Genomic DNA, 17,829 nt, shown 5'->3' on the forward strand with positions numbered 1-17,829 from the left:
AAAGTAACAAGCAAAAGCACACAAACTGTGAAAAGCCAAGTTAGAAGAAAATCATAATTCAATGTTCTGACAACAGGAAACATTCCCAACAGCTCCACTTTGCAGTTTCCTCAGTAGCCTTCATATCCTTTCTGTAGCCTCTTTCCTGCACATGACACATGACCAAATATTGATCCTAAAGATCAAAGATAAAAAAAATCTACCTGCTAAATCTATCCATTTCTTCTCTATTTTCAGAGCCAAATACTGCTTCACACAGTCCCCTTTTCTCCTTTTTGCTGGACCTCCTCACTAGAAGCTCCTACAGGAGTATTTCTCTCTGTGACACCTCGTCACAATGAGGATGCTCTCCAGGGCAGGCCAACATGTTCTGTCTCCTCCCATGCTTCTAGCTAGACTTAAAACACTTAATACACATAGGTGATCAAATGACCAAGTTGTTCTGTGTGATCACCCTGTCCTTATCATCCCTCAGTCTTTGTTATCTACAGATTGTATCTGCCAGGTGAGGGATGTCTTAACACAATGTTGGGAGTCAAGACTCCCAACATCTAATCTTAGTTCTGATAATTGTAAGTTACATAGCCCAGAGCAGTTACTGAAGTCTTCCTGGCAAGGTCTCCTAATGTGCAGAATGGTGGCAATAGTGCTATTTTCCCAGCAGAGTTCTGAGTAAGTGAAAGTTTACAGCATTTGCAATAGAAGAAACAGTAGGAATAAATGCTAAATGTATTTATTTCCATAAATAAATAATGAGTATCTAGGTCACTGCAGCACCTGATTTATTTTATTTGCATTACATGATCCACTAAGTTCTTTGTAATAATGACATCAGGTCAGTAGAAGCAATGTTGTTTCACAAATTCTTAGGTACAAAAATGGATGGTAAGAATATCAGTTTATAAGGATTGTGGAGGGAGCCAGATCTAAACTCACCCAGAAACCTAAAGATAAGAAACTTCTTAAGAGAGATAAAACTTAGAAGTGTTATAAAACAGTGTGCCTATCAACAATGTTAGTTATTGCCCTGGTAGAAATTAAAAGGCAAACAAAACCAATCACTTCCTCAGTTAAAAATTCAATAATATAAATGTGTATTACAAAACCCCACTGAATTCCCTCCCACCATCATTATGTTCAACAAAAGACCAAACCAAGTCTCCCAAGAAGCTGCATTTTTGATGGTTACATTGTCCTCCCATTGTGCAGGAACAAGCACCTCTAGCAAGAGCCTATACTGGGGGCCACACCATACTGTTGCTGGTATTGACCACAAAATTAACATACCTCTTAACCCAACTACTTTTTTCTCTAGTAGAATGTGATGCAACATTTGACTTGATTATTTGAGGGCTGATGGTTCTGGTATTAGATTTCTCTGTCTTGTATTTTTGCGGCCATCTGATACTTTCATTCAGAAAGCTAATTCTGTATTTCCCAGAGGACCATGCGAGCTCAGGTGTACAGTGACCACAGCAGAACCCAGAGACACCAGTGCTGTGAAAGGTGCTGTAGTGAAAACAGAAATTTTTCTTTCAGTAGAGGTGAAGAAAGCAAACTTTTTCTCTAGTGAAAACTATCTCAGAATAAATTCAGTACCTCAACAGTGTGTCTTTAAAGGTTAGAAATTCCACAGGTGTAACCCCGCTTTCATTTGTTTTATAACCATTTTGCTAAGTCAGGCACAAATGGAGCCTGCAAACTGCAAGCTGCAATTTTAAAATATCCTTTATTATTCCCTGCCTTTGAAAGAGTTTCTTTTTAATCCCAACAGCCTCCACTGCCGTATGAAGCTATCTTTTGTGACTGCTTGGATGGTGGCTGTCAAATGAATGCCCTTCTCCTTCCGAGCTCGAGGATCTCCGTTAGCTGTATTAGTGTACTCCCTGACAAGGCAACCAGGGAGAACCAAATCACATCTCCCCCACCCACCCACACTCCTGAGCACATCTGACATTTAATTCAGCGGAGAGCAGCAGCACACAGGCACACAAGTCAATAGAGAGCAGTTTTTGCCACACGATCCAAGGCACCCTGCCCCCAGCAATTCTACTATCAGATGAGACTGACAGGCAATTACGTCAATAACAAGCAGGAAAAAAGCCTGTGACTAAGCCACGCATTAAGAAGTTTACTTAAAACCCAACGCCCTCCTCATGAGCACATCCATTTCTCAGTCCAGCTACTGTATTTCATGGTATTTCCAATGAAAAAAAGAAAGCTGGGGCTGAACATCAGTCTTTTTTATTTTCCAATACACTGCATTAAATATACACTACTTGTTTCAACATGTCATTTTTGGCTGGGTACAAAGATACTTGACAGCAACAAGATGTGCAGAAAAACCGGAGGGGATAACTATCTAATAAATGAGTATTCAACTGCTAGTGCTTGCTATTTAAAATTAGAAAGAATAGAAGATGTTTTCATAAATAGCTGCTGGGTGAAGTAAGAAATGAGTTGGGAACAGACTAGCTAATTTTTAAATATATTTTTAGATCCAGAGTTTATGCTTTGTCTAGACTATTGTTGTTGAGGATCATAATCAAAATAATAATGCTTTCAACATATTTTGTACTCAGAAGAAAAACTTCTCCAGCAGTGTGTCCTGAGTCAAGTGTAATCATCACATTCCTCTGCACAGAACTTGACACAGGGCAGCATAAACCATCTTGAGAAACAGAAGAGACGGAGGCCAGTGGAAACCTCACACGAGCAGCAGGGACGGCAGTAGTTACTTCAGTCAGAGATCACAGAATCCCTACAGTTGAAAAAGATCTCTAAGATGATCGAGTCCAGCCATCCCCCTAACACTGTCACTACCAGTTCCACAATAGCTGATTTTAGGCTGCAATTTTCCAGATGTGTTCTTTTGATATTTTTTTTTCCTAAGAATAAACAAAATAAAATAAAACAAAAAAACCCTTTCTGTTGGGGAGACAGAGAGAAGGAGAAACGTGAGTACCTAATACTTACAAACAGCAACATCAATAGCTACAATTAATTCATGTGCTTTTACCTTTTTAAGGGAAGTTTTCCTCTACATTGATGTGCAGGCATTTTCCCTTACCTAGCTTTAGATCCCTATAAACAGCACCGGGGAAGAGAAAGAAGATTTTTTCCCTGGTTTTTAGACACTGCCCCAGCTAAGTCTTAGCTAATTACAGATCTACCAACCTCAGTTGTGGGGTTGATTTTTTAGCTAGCGTGATGCTCCATGCTGCCACATGTAGGAGCCAGTACTAGAGCAGATAAGCTTCGAGCTATCTGAGATATGTCTACCCTACATCAGAGCCATAAAAGCACGATGCAGACACAGCCAGCAAGAGAAAGAATGTATGATTTGTGCATCTCAGACTCGTAGTCCATGAGGAGGCATACTGCACACTGTTACTGATGAAAATCCCTCTGTACACTCAATTCAGCTGACATACTATCTTGTGGAGGTGGTAAAGTCAGTGAGACAGGCCTTCCCTCACCCTCTACTCAAGATGTAATCACTGGAGTAGCCGGGTGTCTTTAATCTCGACTAGAAAAGGAACGTGTTCCCGTTTGTCACAAAGAATCAAAGGATTTTATTGTGCAGCCAAAAGGAACAAAAACTCTCTTAAAGAGGAAAAAATCCCCCACCGTACTAAAGAGAGAGAAAAGAAGAGAGAGAAGCCCATAGAAGTTACTGGATGAACTGATAAATTCAAAGAGAAAAAGGAGATCAAATTGGTATTAAGGGAGGGCTGCAGAAAGGACTATAAGCTAAAGAAGAGAGATCGAGCAACCAGAGGTAAACACAAATCCCGTGACAAATCTGAAATGAGATTCAGTGATATGGCAAGGCAAAAAGTCCCCAAGACTGCATCACCGTGCATGTGCTGCAAAAAGAATGCCAGAACACAGCCCACTTTGCTTCAGACAAGGGTTATGCAGGAGCCAGGCATGGGGATTATACCTGCACCTGACCCATTCCCCCATCATTAACTTTCAGAGAAAGATGGGCTTGGGAGGGTAGATCAGGGGAGGGTAACAGACTGATCAAACAATACCAAAAACCTTCTCAGGAGTGGGACAGGATCTGTCCCAACTCTACAAAGCCAAAACATGCAATCTAGCAGGTGAGAGAGACCATAAAAAGTTACTTTAAATCAATTCCTCTCAAGGGAAAATAAAATGTGAGTGTACCCCTGCTGGAGAACATGACTTTTTCTGCAACCAGGAATTTTGGAAATATCTCATACCAACAGTTTGCTCAACAATAATATTTGAGAAAGTTTTTCTGCAAAATGTGAGTGTCTTTGGGACTCAAACGTAGGGCACTTACACAGATGAAAACATCCAGCCTCCAAATTTACCCTGAACACTTTGTCCATTTGGAAATCCTCCTACCTTCTTAGCACAAAAACACCTTCCTCCTGGTACTAATTTTTTAGCACATCTCTTATGCAAGCTCATTTGTTCCTTGTTTCCACGGCTTACACACACACACAGAGAGGAAAGGAAAAGGCCAGCGGCGTGTGAGATAGCAGCGTGCTGTCCTCAGGCTTCTTACCAGGTTCAAACAGATCATTGCTGCAGATTTATTAAACTCAAGTGGTTAACATTTCATTTTATGCTCGATACATTTAAGCACAGCTCGTCCTCCCCCAAGCCCAAAACACTCACTGTTCTGCAGAAAAAATATTTCCTATTCGTGTTCCTCTAAATGACAGCCCGGCTCGAGCCTTGGAGCAGCTTTTTCCCTGCTTTCCACGCTTATCTAGTCAAGGTCTCCTTAAAGCGCCTGTCCCCACAGATATAAATATAAGGAAAAACAGGCTTTCCGCCAGTCTGAAGCTAGAGAATCAGATTTCTTAGACTATTAGTCAACTTCATTAAGTGACTTCAAAAATAAAGGTCAAGCTTTTAATTTAAATTTTTCCTGGGTAAGCATTTGTTTCTAAATTTACCTTTTAAATAATAACATTACAGAAACACGATAGGCAAGAGAGGCTGGGAGACAGCAAAGGAAGTAGATACATGGTCATTAGGGAAATGGCAGAAAAGGAAAAAGAAAGAGCCTGAAACTTTAAAATAAGCAGCTAAATAAACTTACATGTTTTCAGACAGGATAAATGGAAGTACAGGTAAAATAGCCCATTAGAGAGCTTCAAAAGCAGTTAAGTGCATGTAATGCCTAAGTATTTTATGAGATCCACACATAAAAGAAAAAAAAGAAGAGGAAGAAGAGAGATTTGCTGGAATCAGATCTAGCATGAAGAACTGTAACTGATAAAAAGGAAGATGTGTAAGTACCTAAGCTTGAATGATTTCACATATACGCTGCAGGGGAAATGTTATGGCATGCAGTTTTATCAGAGCCTACTGACACAACAACCTCTCCCCAGGCACAGGTCTGAAGACGTAATTTATGCATATGGCACCAAAATCACGTTGAAATATATCAGTATTACCATAAATTCTGGATGTAACTCAACCATCAGGTCATACATGTACACATCTTTAAGAAAATCAAAATAAAACAAGGTACTAGCAGTCCTGGCAGCTTCAGGGGCACCTCTTCAGCAATGTGCCAAGCAAAATGTTTTATTCGAGCTCAACATTTTTTATAACCCACAAAGACTTTCTCAGACACATATGGAATCACTGTTACAAGCCTACATGGATGTGACTAATCCATTATCACAATTTTTACCTCTTTTTTTCCCTGTTTGGGTGTCTTCAATGAAAGAACGCTGTGTTAGACAAAGGCAGAAGGAATGCAATCAAGAAATTCTGTAAAGCTGAACTACAAGCAGCTGTGTAGAAAGATACAATCCAGAAATATTTGAGGCAAGGAAACAACTTTATTATCAAGCAAGGTCTACTTTTGTAAACCCCTGATTTAGTCTTGTAAACAGTTGTAAAGCTCTTGTAAAATCCAAGACAAGGCAGAGAGACTTGAGCTGCTTTGCTACAATCAGATCTTAGAGAGAAGAAAAAAAAGGAAGAAAAAAAAGCGCCCAAATCCTAACCCTGTAAGTGATAAAGGAGCAGGAGATTTAAAAGATTATTTAGGATTTAATTTTCCAAATATATGCTGGAGGAGGTGATGCTTTGGGACATATTAAAAAAAAAAATCTGAGCATCAACCAAATGGTGTCTTCTCAGCAGAAAGTTCACTATGCAAGAAGCAAAAATGAGACTTGCTTTGCTATCTCAAAATACTGTAGAAAAGTTTGGGCACTTTTTTATTTCTGAGTACTTCAGATGGATATGGAAATCTTCCCTTTAGGTAAGTAAAAAGATAAACTAGACTATCCAAATAAAAAAGAAAAACCCAGCCATGATGCAAGTGAAACCATACCTTACAGTTTCTTTCTTTCACAGTTGACAGAATATGACCTTCCTAAATAAGGGGTTCCTAAAAAATATCTAAATCTCTATGTGTCTGTTTTATTACTAAGCTTCTAGGAAATTTATCTTCAGTATGATAATTTCCTATATATAGTAATTTGCTTTTTAGATACTAATTTTTTTTACAATCTGAGCAGAGTGGGTAACACATCCTTCAATTCATGAAACATGAGCACTGGCAGGGTGAGAAAAGTTCACGAAGATTCAGAGTGGTCCCAATGCTCACACTGCTGGAACAAAAGATGAAGACGAGTCCTGTCTTGAATCCTGTTCCTTGCCAAACCTGGACACACACAAATTCATGAAGTTTACAACAGGTGCAGGGGTTTCCTTCTGGGGATGCTCCTGACCATACAAGTTTCTTGAACTATTCTAAAAGGCCACTATCCACATCCTCGTACTTATTGTCAATTATAAATTGATAGAAAATATGTCAAAATATACTGGTTTGGGATATGTCTTCAGATAAAATTCCTAACTCCAGGGGAAAACTACTAAATCTATTTCTCTCCAGGCTTTTATTGGAAAGATCTTCCAGCTGATCTGGTTCTCCCCCACGGCTCTGTTGCAAACCATCCCTACAACCTTACAAAAAACAACTCAGCACAAAATTCAACCCTCACCACCCTCCAGACCCCAAAATCAATTCTAGATGCCACTTGCTACAGATTCTTGGCTTTCCAAGGTGCTTCTACAGGAACAAGACTGGAATTTTATGCAGCAGTTTTGTAAATGAAATTCCACCAGAACTTTACACAAAGGCATAATAACTTCCTCAGATGTCTCCGCAGGGTCCAGGGTAGCTGGCAGTGTCTGGAACCCAGCCTTGTTAAAAACAGAGAGAGAAAAAACCATAACATCCCTCTGTAACACTCTTGCTTGCAAAACACTGCCCAAAACATTGACTTCCCTAATTAAATGATCTCATTAGCATGAAAAGCAAATGAAAGAAAACCAAATGCCAAGAGCTGCCGTGTTAAAGGCCAGTTCATGGAGGGTTTGTGCAGGAGGCCTTGCATGGCAGAGCCGGTGGCCAACACCTCAGCACAGGGGCTGGCAGGATGACAGCTGGTGGCCACAGTCCAGGGGTGCCTGCCGGGGACAGGTGGGGATGGGAGACAGGGGCACGACTGGATTTCTTCTGGGGAAATGGGCCATCTTCTCAAAATGCATTAAGTGGCTGCCAGGACCTGACATACCTAATCTTGCCTAAGACTTCATAGTTAATAAAGCAGAAATGTAGAATAAGCTACTGTCAGTGTTGCCAAATGTCACAAAATAAATCACTCAAAATTTAATTAGCAGGATTTTGGTTCTTTTGGGGATGGTTTCTTAGGTGGGTGGGGAGGTGGTAGGAGAAGGTGACTAGGTCTTCAAATTACATTTTGGACAAGGCAGGAGAAATTTCCTTTTATTTACTGCTATTCTCAATTTTCCAGGCCCCGAGAAAGACTGATCAATCAGTCAAAACTATTACAGGAGAAAGCTCCCTGCCAAGGTAAGGGTTAAATGCAGCATATTTTACGACATAAGATCTCTGGATCACCTGCAGTGCTGCAAAATGCTGTAATAGAGAAAACATACTTCAAATTTCCCTCTTAGAGAATATTTTTGGATCATCCCTCCCTGTCATTGTTCATATTTAAAAAGCTTCAGCCAGCACCAGGTGAAGTAATAAATTTTCTCTTCCACGACTGATGTCCTCTGACCACACAGAATCTTCTGACACACATTTTGTTAAAAGGAGACCTGTATCACTCCCCCAAATCGAGAGCACACGTACACTTGCAGCACGAAACAGTCCCTAACCATCTGGTATATAAAAAGAACTTATTCCATGCAAAATGCTTCAGGAAAAGAAAAAAAAAATAAAGAAAGAAACATTAAATCAAAGAATCAGAGTCATTTAGGTTGCAAAAGACCTTTAATATCACTGAGTCCAACCATTAACCATTGCCAAGTCCACCACTAAACCCTAAGTGCCACATCTACATGTCTTTTAAACTTACTGAACATGAGACCAGCACAGCGCATAGCAACAGGCATCCAAAGACCTTCAAGGCTTTAACACGATTCAAGGCACACTGACGTATGAAGGTGCAGTTATCCCAATCCTCCAGTAACAAAGTGAATTCCCAGAGACTACACAAGATCCCTGACCCAGGGGAAGTAACTACAGTTTTTCCAGTTTCCAGTGCCCTAAATGTGTGACTGTCACTAGCCTCCACTCACAAAGCCTCACAAGCTCACTCTTCACTTAAGGAGACACCTGTATTCTTGCCGTACTTTTAGAGGTCATGGAGAATCTGGAGAGGAGTTTCTCTGCATATTTCCATCATTTTGCTTCGTGGCACTGGTACCATTAGTACCAGTCCATCAGTACCAGGCAGTCCTTTTCCTGGCTGGAAATACTGGGCTGCTCACTCACAGAAACCTGGGGCTTTCAGATCGAAACATTCCCTTCTCAGTGCATGTCACTGGAGTTGGCCAGAGCCCACGTTATCTGTCCATCTGGAGTCACAGATCATCACCTCTCGTGGCCTAACCATGTTTCATAAAATGGATTGACTTTATTTTCAGCTGGTTCAATAGAGTATCACTTACATCCACTTGCTATTTTTGTTTTGTTTTGAAAGGCGATGCGTCAAGAACCAGACGGACAGTGCCACCATCCTAATGAATTAATACCACAGTTAACTGCATCTCTGCTTGCTCCTCTGCCTCTTAAAGCTATTCCTGTTACCACTTCTTCCACCACCCTTTCTTGCTTCTCACTTAAAACTGCCCCAAGTGACTCATGTTTTATCTTTTCAGCTGTTGGATGAAGGCTGTATGCTGAATGCAGGAAATCAGTGGCCCACCTCTTCTAGGCCAGAGGTCTGCAGCTTTTAATTAGCTGTTTTAGAAATAACAGGATCAGATAAGAAACAGATAATGAACCACTCACCATATCCCTCTCAAGATATGTTAGGTGATGTAGAACCTTTAAATACTACAGAGAAATCAAATCATGTTTGGCAAGCACTTTTAAAAATATGCATTTAAGAATACCAAGAATCTATTAAGAAATAACTTGAAAACTACTAGATTTGAAAGCACTGGCCAAAATGTTTGCATTTTATTCTGAATAGCAATAATTCATTTTCATTCCACCAAAGCTGTCAAAAACTCTATATGCAGTCTTGTAGAGAGGCTGTTATATACACGCCAAATGCCTGTATAGCAAACATCTGGACTTGCTTCTGTTCCAGTATTTGCCAAAGCATAAGTCTATCTATTGTTTTTTCTTGTGACTTTTATTTTTTTTCTCTCTCTGCTTTGCCTCAGGTCGTTTCTCTTAAAATGAAATCATTAAAACAGGCAGAAAGAGTGGAGGAAGGAGGAGTAAGAAGAGCTGTAGCATCTGAGTAATCTTCCAGTGGGACTAATTTTACTAAGTATTTGTGCTAGTGTTACCAGTCAATCACTGCAAGTATTATTGAGAAGAAAAAAAAATAAAAATTAAACCATATCTAGGAAAGAATATTGGCATAGAAAAAAGGAAAAACACGTATGCTGTTCTATAAACTAGAAGCTCCATTTACTGAAATGTCCTCAATATCAATATAAAATGTATTAACCTAAAAACCCAACTTGCTGTTCCCTTATTTTGCATTCATTTTACATCCATACCTCTCCGAGGCAACAGATCAGAATGGTGCATTGCCTTCCCCTCAGGCCAAGTGTAATAAACAGGCAGGTGTAATATAAGGCTGCAGTGTCTCAGCTCTCCTCCCCAACAATTGATCTTTCAGCCCAATGGTGTAATTCCGTCTTGGTAGCTCCCTTCACATGCCTCATTCCTGATCGGTCAATTATTTCAAATCAAGCAGAATTAAAGTGTTATTTTTGTGAGGGAGGATGATATTCACCAGTGACCAACGTGAAACTAATAAACTAATTTCCCTTCACTGCCTTGGGCAAAACAGAAAAAAACAGGTCTATGGGAGAAAGACAGCAGCTGTTTCATCAGTCTGTTGCCCAAATGTGTTTGCCATTTACTATCTTTAAATTGAATTTTTGCTCACAGGACAATTTTGGGAACAGAAGACAACAAAAAGAAAACAACAAAAAAAGGCAGTGGTGAGAGTATATGACTCTTCAAGACAGAGATATGCAGTGCAAGCTTCCTGAGAGGAGGGGACAGCACTCTGCTGTTCTCTGAAACAGAGCGTATTCCTCCTGCCAGTAGCAAATTTATCCAGTAGATGTCAACACCAGCAAAAAATATGTGTAAAGCCAACCTTAGCAGCAACAGTAGTCACTTCAATTTACAGTGGCGCGTCAGGGGACAGTTTAATATTTGGTAGCATCACATATTTATTTGCTACCGTCCCATCCCTGCATCTTCCTGAACAGATCCGACCTGGCTCATCTGTCCATAAACATATGTAGAGCAAAATAATTTGTTTTTCACTTTTAGAATAATTTTGTCTGGTCTGCTGAAAAATTGCTGATGAGTATGTGATTACTTTCGGATTGGATCAGATGAAATTTTTCTGAGGAGGAGCAGAGAGGAGGGTGGGAAAAATACTATGTGGTGCAAAGCGACTACTAGAAGCAAAATCTTCATAGTTACTAAATATAATCTGAAGAGGTCTGTTCCCTTCTGACCTTCTACTTGCGTGGTTAAGCAATGCAATGATTTCATGGATTTTGCTCCTTCCTCAAGAAGTTCTCAGCCTGCAAGAGTGACCTGCGATTCCCATGCTGACCCCACGTCAACAGATACTTGTTCCTGTGAGGTGTTTTCCTTCTTTCGCAGTACACCAAGGACAGTCTGTAGTAAGCCTTTTAGTGTTATTGTAATTCAAAAGACTACATTTGCTGACAAGTTTTAACCATGCAAAAACACAAGGCCATTGCTGTTGACACTTTTAAATCTACTATTAAGATCTGACTGTTTGAACACCTTGTGTGTAGAATCTGAAGTACAGATTTCTGTTTCCTTTTTGTTTATTTTTAGATAAACCTTGTGTTTCTACTCTGCAGTGTTTGCATTTGGCTGCTGAGCATGCAGTAACTGCAAACATTATATGCATTGCTTAGAGACACTTTGCCTCGCAGCCCATCAGCTTTTTGGAATAGATGAAAAGAGAAGGGAAATAACAGATCATTTTCCTGATTGATTAATCCTTCTTCACATTGCCATTTCCCCATAAACATGAGAAGGATAACCAAAAGTATGTTGTGACATCTAATAGCGAGACGTTGAAGCAAATTATTTTAGTACTGCTACAAAACTTACTACGGAGTTTGTTTTCAGAGATCTAAAACATAACAAGGAGATATAAATGAATATATTATGGAGACATCACCATGAGCAGTTATTCCTCATGTGCAAACCTTACAGCTTTTATGAGAAGCATCCATCCAGTGATGCAGCTGCAGCTTAACTAATCAGTCTGGCTTAAAATTCAGGCTCTCTGTGAGAGCACAAGCACTGGTCAAAGGCTGAGACTGCGAATTACCGTCATCTAAGCAATTCTTCTTCAACAGAAGCAGGCACGGGAAGATCAGGCACAGGTACTGCGCTCCCAGTCAATAATCCAAACAGATGATGGCACTTGAGAGAACGAAGTCAGAGCTCTGATCACCAGGGAAAAGCATCAAATGCCAAATCCAGCCCCATGAGGCACGAGGCGCCAGCAGCACACCCCCTTTTGGGAAGCCACGTCCTGCTCCACAGCTCTGGGTGCCGGCATGTACTACTCAACACAGAGCCATAAACAGTTTGGAGATAAGACGCATATCTTATGAGGCACACCGCAGTTTCACAGCCAGGGATGAGCAATTCTTTTAATTACTGTCAGCATTTTTTGCGAATCCCTGTCTCAAAGAAGCGATGGAAACTTTTGATTTGCTGTGACACCTTGATTGCCGCACAGATGAGTCACCACACCACTCCTGTTAGTCTTACGAATTTATAGATTTTTAGGCCAAAAAGCGCAGGAGGCTGTTACAATCGCTCTGCTCTGACTCTGAACAGCACAGCTCTCCTGTCTCATCCAGCAGCCTGCCTGCCAGGCACAAACACATAAAATTGTAATACATGCCTAAGCTTGCCCGTAAGCACCACAACAGTTCCCTCTCAGAAAACCCCGAAAAAATGTAAAATCATTGATCACTGAACTCATGTACCTGTCAAAACCTTTCTTTCTAGGAGTTTCTCTGACCTGGGGAGGCTGAAGGGATGGTGCCAAAGGGGGAGGCAGGGGTGGCCCTGTGCATCTCACAGCCAGTTCCATGTCCCCACTGCAGGGAGCCACAGAGCCCCGCAGCCAAACTGGTGGGGCCTCTGTGAAACATTCCTAAGAAAGGGCAGGAACGCTTCACAGGCAATGAGGAATAAGGAAAAAAAGTGTAAGAAACAGCCCTGTTGAGACCAACGTCAAAGAGAGAGGAGGGGAAAAAGGTGCTCCCAGTACTGGAGCAGGGGTGACCCTGCTGCCCATGCATGGAAGCTGATCACAGAATCATCATAAAATGGTTTGGGTTGGAAGTGACCTGAGAGATCCTCTATTTCCAACGCCTCTTGCCATGGGCAGGGACACCTTCCACTAGACCAGGCTGCTCCAAGCCCCATCCAACCTGGCCTTGAACGCTTCCAGGGACGGAGCATCCACAACTTCTCTGGGCAACCTGTGCCAGTGTCGCACCACCTTCACAGTAAAGAACTTCCTAATATCCAATCTAAACCTGCCCTCTTTTAGTTTAAAGTCATTGCACCTTGTCCTATCACTACATGCCCTTGCAAGACGTCCATCCCCAGCACTGTTTTTTTTCCCCCAGATATCCACAGTGCAGCCTATGCAAGACCTCTCCTCATGGAGAGGAACCCATTTTGAAGGAGGATTCAGGCAGGAGCTGCAGCCTGTGGAGGAGGATCCATCCTGGAACAGGTTTATATGGAGGAACTGCAGCCCTGCAGAATTTTAAGCTTTTTCCAGAATCTTCCAAGGCAGTCCATGCATTCATCCTATGTAGTACCAGGGAGGAGGGACAGAAAGGTCTGAGTATCTCTGTATCTGCAATATATTAGTGTATTTATGAAAGGCACCATGGAGAAGACCTCCTACATCATTTCAAAGGCTGGGTTTGCTTAATTTCATGCTTTGAAGATACGTGCATTCCCAGTTTCCTTCAAAATTTTTTTCCATGCATTCTATTATTATCTTTTTGCCCATCCACCTGTAAACAATTTCTAAGCTGACCTAAGTGAACGAGCTGCTTGGAATGATCTTCACAGATGGAGTGCTCTACCAATTGCTTTCCTGAATAAAGTACATATCCATACCATTTCCTTGATCTTCTAGGTAAGTAATCACATCCACTAAGGATGGATTAGACACACACTTCAGAATAACGCCTGTCTACAATGTAATGTAGATGTCTTATTTCCCAACATTCACATAATGGCCCCATTACATGCTTGATTACTGTGGCCAGGCTAAATAGAGCCATTTGTTTAGAACTTTCCTTTCTTTTCTTCTTTATTAGCAGAAAAGTCCAACTTTGTTTACTGAATCTATGATGTTTTGAAGGTATTTTCAGTGTTCCTGAAGACTGCCTCTGCTAATTCTCTAGAGACAGACTCACCAGTGCATTTTGTTCAAAATTCTTAATACTCAATTTTGCAAGATGTCCTTTCTTCTCCTGCTTTGGTCTTCATTCCTAAAGTTACCATTTCTAGCAAAATTTTCCCACACAAGGTTACCCACTTCCTTGTTTTTTAAGATAATGATAAGCATTTATGTGGCACTCTTTGTCTTCAAAGCACTTTACAAACATTAAATATTTAATGCTCATGGCATGCCTCTTACTCTCAACCCCATTTTACAGGTAGGGAAAGAAACTCACAGGTTAAGTGATTTTGTTTCAAGTCACATCACAAGTTACTGACAGATGTGAGACCAGAATATATGAGCTCTGATTTTCAGTTCCGTACTCAAAACTAGACCAGCCTTGTTCTTTCACTTAAAATAACATAAATAATACTGGAAAAAACCTTGCTCTTGTTCAGAGAGAATTTCTCTCTTTGGAGGTTCTAAATACAACACAAAAAAACCCAGGAAAAGCATCCCAAAATGAGCCAGGAGAGCAGCTACCAGCTTTGCAATCTGTATCTTCCCTTGCCACTGTTCTAGAGAGAAATCCACAATTGGACATTATCAGGAAAGGGGCCAGGGTGTTTTCACACACTTACATATAGCCATACACACAAACACACACATATATTCTCAACCACTGCCTAAACCAAGAACAGAGACCTTCCAGCCAGAGAAGAATTTGCAATTTAAAAACTGAAGTACGTTTCAAAATGGCATCACTAAAGAGCTTCGGTATTTGATAAGAAGATTACAATACATTCAATTGCACACAGCAAAAGCCTTTTAAAATAAAGTACAGGAACAGTGAAGCCAGGCATTTGCAACTAGATAACACGGAGCTAATCGGGCAGTGCGAAAGGTGTGCCCTGCTGCAGGGAGCATGCAGGAGCCAGGCAGCTTTTGGAACTCAAATAATGAGGGGTATCTTTTTTAGCTTTAACATTTTTCATAATCCAAGCAGGAGGTCTAAACACAGGCTGTATGCAACACTAACTGTATTTCCCTTTAACAGGCTCCTATGGGAACAAATGTTCAGTGTCAGGCTGGTACTATACGTCCATTTAATTGAGCTGAGAGAACTCTACTGCCCTCGAAGAAAGCTCATCTCTTCTCTCCGTGGATGTGACTATAGAGCTAGCAGATAATATCTCACTCATTATTTATACAACCACGTAATTATCTCCCAGAGACTCCCCATTTTGTAGAAGTTTCTTCTTTGGAAACATCATCTGTTGGCTGAATGGAAAGCCAAATCCAGCCTCAGATACTGTGACAGTGAGCATCCTTTGCTACCACACGTGGGAAACAGCATGGGAGTCTGCAGTGCCACTCACATGGGGGACGTGCTTCTGGCATTACACTGGATCTGTTTAAAATTTCTCTTGCAAAACACAGGCATGTGTGCAAGATCAACAGTACACAAAACACACTTTGAATTCTAGAGAAACATGGTAGTGGTAGGAGCCAAACATAAACGAAAAATAAATCTGCATATTGCACAATTGACTCCTTCATGCCACTGGGTTCTGTCTTACTGCTTGCATTGCTCCAGTGCCACCAGATCCAAACATCCTTAATACCTTTTTAACCACAACAGATTCTTCTGAGGTCAAGAATGTTATTATCCCTCCTCTTCAGCTGGCGAGCTGAGGATGGAAAGAATATGGGCCAAAACTAGAAGATGCCCTCAGGTAGGGAGAGCAGACCTCAGACATTATATCGAATTTAAACATGTGCAAAACCCCTCTAAGGCTTATGTACCTCAGAGTCTGCAGGAAGCCACATTATTGCTAATAAAGCTATTCAGGTGCCCAATGTCCCGCTGTTGTATAAACCAAAGGGAAAATCATGTGGCCATTTATCACTGCAGGAATGCTGGAAATTCCCAAATGTGGTACCACTGCCCAAATACTGTGGTGTCATGTCATGAGCTCCTCCAAAACAAAGGGATGCTTCGAGCTGAGCACCAAGGGGAAGCAATACAGTGTGATCCTGCTGAGGGATCTGCTTTCCAGCTTTGGCTCCCTATATAACTCAAGCACAAGGCATTACAGAAATCTGCTTGGCTCAGTTTCCATGCCAGGAACTGGATGCCGATGAGCCCGGCATGGCTATGCTCAGCACTGGGGCTAAAGCTCTCTTTCAGGTGGTGCTGCTGGTTTTTAACTCCAGCTTTAGACCCAAGACAAGGAGTGGGTATAATCCTCTGCTCTTTGAGATGTCCTGTGTGACTCCAGGCTCAGCTCAACAGAGCACTGGAGTTCGCTGGAGAGAGATAAGAAAAACAACCTAGGACGTGCCAAATGAACACCATGTCCCCACTACTGTTCTAACAGAGATTTTGGGCAGGCTTAGCCAACCCCCACATCTCAGCCAAAGCTCCTGAGAGAGGGCACTGGCGTTTCTGCAATTCAGCAAGTGTGCCATTACCTTCCTCAGGCAACCCCACGCTCAGCTTCTGCACAGGGCACAGCTGCCTTCCTGCTATGATAGAGGCTGGTTTGTTTTTTTTCTTTTCCCCATTTAATTTTGAAGATTATAGGATTTACACTTATTCTGGTAAAATATTTTGTAGCCCTGCCATGAAAGAGCAGAGTAGAGGCAACACACACATATGATGAAAGCTCTGGCATTATAATATGTACGTTTTCTGTTATAAATTATATTGACCAGCTAAAGTACAGGTTACAGTAAAGTCTGCACAAATCCATAGTGTCAGTAAAGCACATATGGAAGGGAAAAGAAACAATAATTTTCTTGTGCATTTTAATACACTTAGCAAAATGGCCAAGATTGAATTCCTTGTGAAGGTAAAGCCAAACCTTATTCATGAAGTCACCGTGTTTTGGTTTTTTTTCAGATGAGAAAAACAACTATGCAGTTGTCACAACTGGGGAAATACCACATACCACTGGATTAAAGTCCTTTTCAGGAATGTACAAAACACAGTTTGCCGTTACTGCGTTTTTTTAATCTTTAACCACTGTCTCTCTGAAGCAGCCAAGAAAACTTGACTATCCTATTTGCTGGCCCTACAAGCCCTTTAAAAGGTACTGTGCCCATCCCTGCAGCCCTCCAATGCCACGATCTGGGGCTAGCTCAGGGCTCTCTACCCTGGCAGCAGTGGGTTCCCAGCATGACAGGAAAGGCTTGAGGAAAGCTCAGTGAAGGAGATCCCAAGTTAGACTGGAGGAGGGTGGGAGGGTGAAGGGGCAACAGCACCCCACCTTTGGATGCAGCTTAAAACCAGGACTCTGCAGCCCCCTGCTGCCTTTCCCAGTTTTCTCCCCCAGTGTTAATTAATCTTTCAATCAGCTTTTCCCCTGCATTCTCATCACATCTCCCATTTCTACTCACCACCTTCCCTTCCACCACATCCAGGTCCCCTTCCCTCCTTGCTTCATGTCCAAGGAAGAGTTCCTCCAAGACCTTCCCTGGTCCTCAAACAAGATTGACTCAAATAGGTGGTTTGCAAAACTTTCTTTACTTGTGTACTCATACCTTTTTGACCTTGTTTTTTGCAGCTTAAAATCCCTAAGTGAAATCATTAGGTGAGCAAGAGTGACCTGATGCACCAAGAGTTTGGCAAGCCGACACCATTAAAAAGAAACAAAGGACTCGTATCCTATTCGCAGATGTAGAGTGGAGGAAACAGAGGTGAAGAAGCAGGTGGAAATGAAGTGGTGATAAAACGGAAGTGACAAGCTTATAATTTATTAAGTTCCTGAGTGTAGTTTCATCCAAAAACTAGGGGCAAAAAAAGTTCCCTCCTAAATAAGGTATTGAGCAGAAA

The 17,829-nt window shown here is 41.4% G+C and overlaps 1 protein-coding gene across 4 annotated transcripts in view; it reads right to left on the reverse strand.

The window, feature by feature from the left end:
• The window catches only part of KLHL29 (kelch like family member 29), a 406,206-nt gene that overhangs the window by 248,717 nt on the left and 139,660 nt on the right, over nucleotides 1–17,829 (reverse strand). The gene's annotated exons all lie outside the window — the stretch shown is intronic.

The sequence above is a fragment of the Corvus hawaiiensis genome, chromosome 3, assembly GCF_020740725.1.
Source record: "Corvus hawaiiensis isolate bCorHaw1 chromosome 3, bCorHaw1.pri.cur, whole genome shotgun sequence".
NCBI lineage: Eukaryota > Metazoa > Chordata > Aves > Passeriformes > Corvidae > Corvus > Corvus hawaiiensis.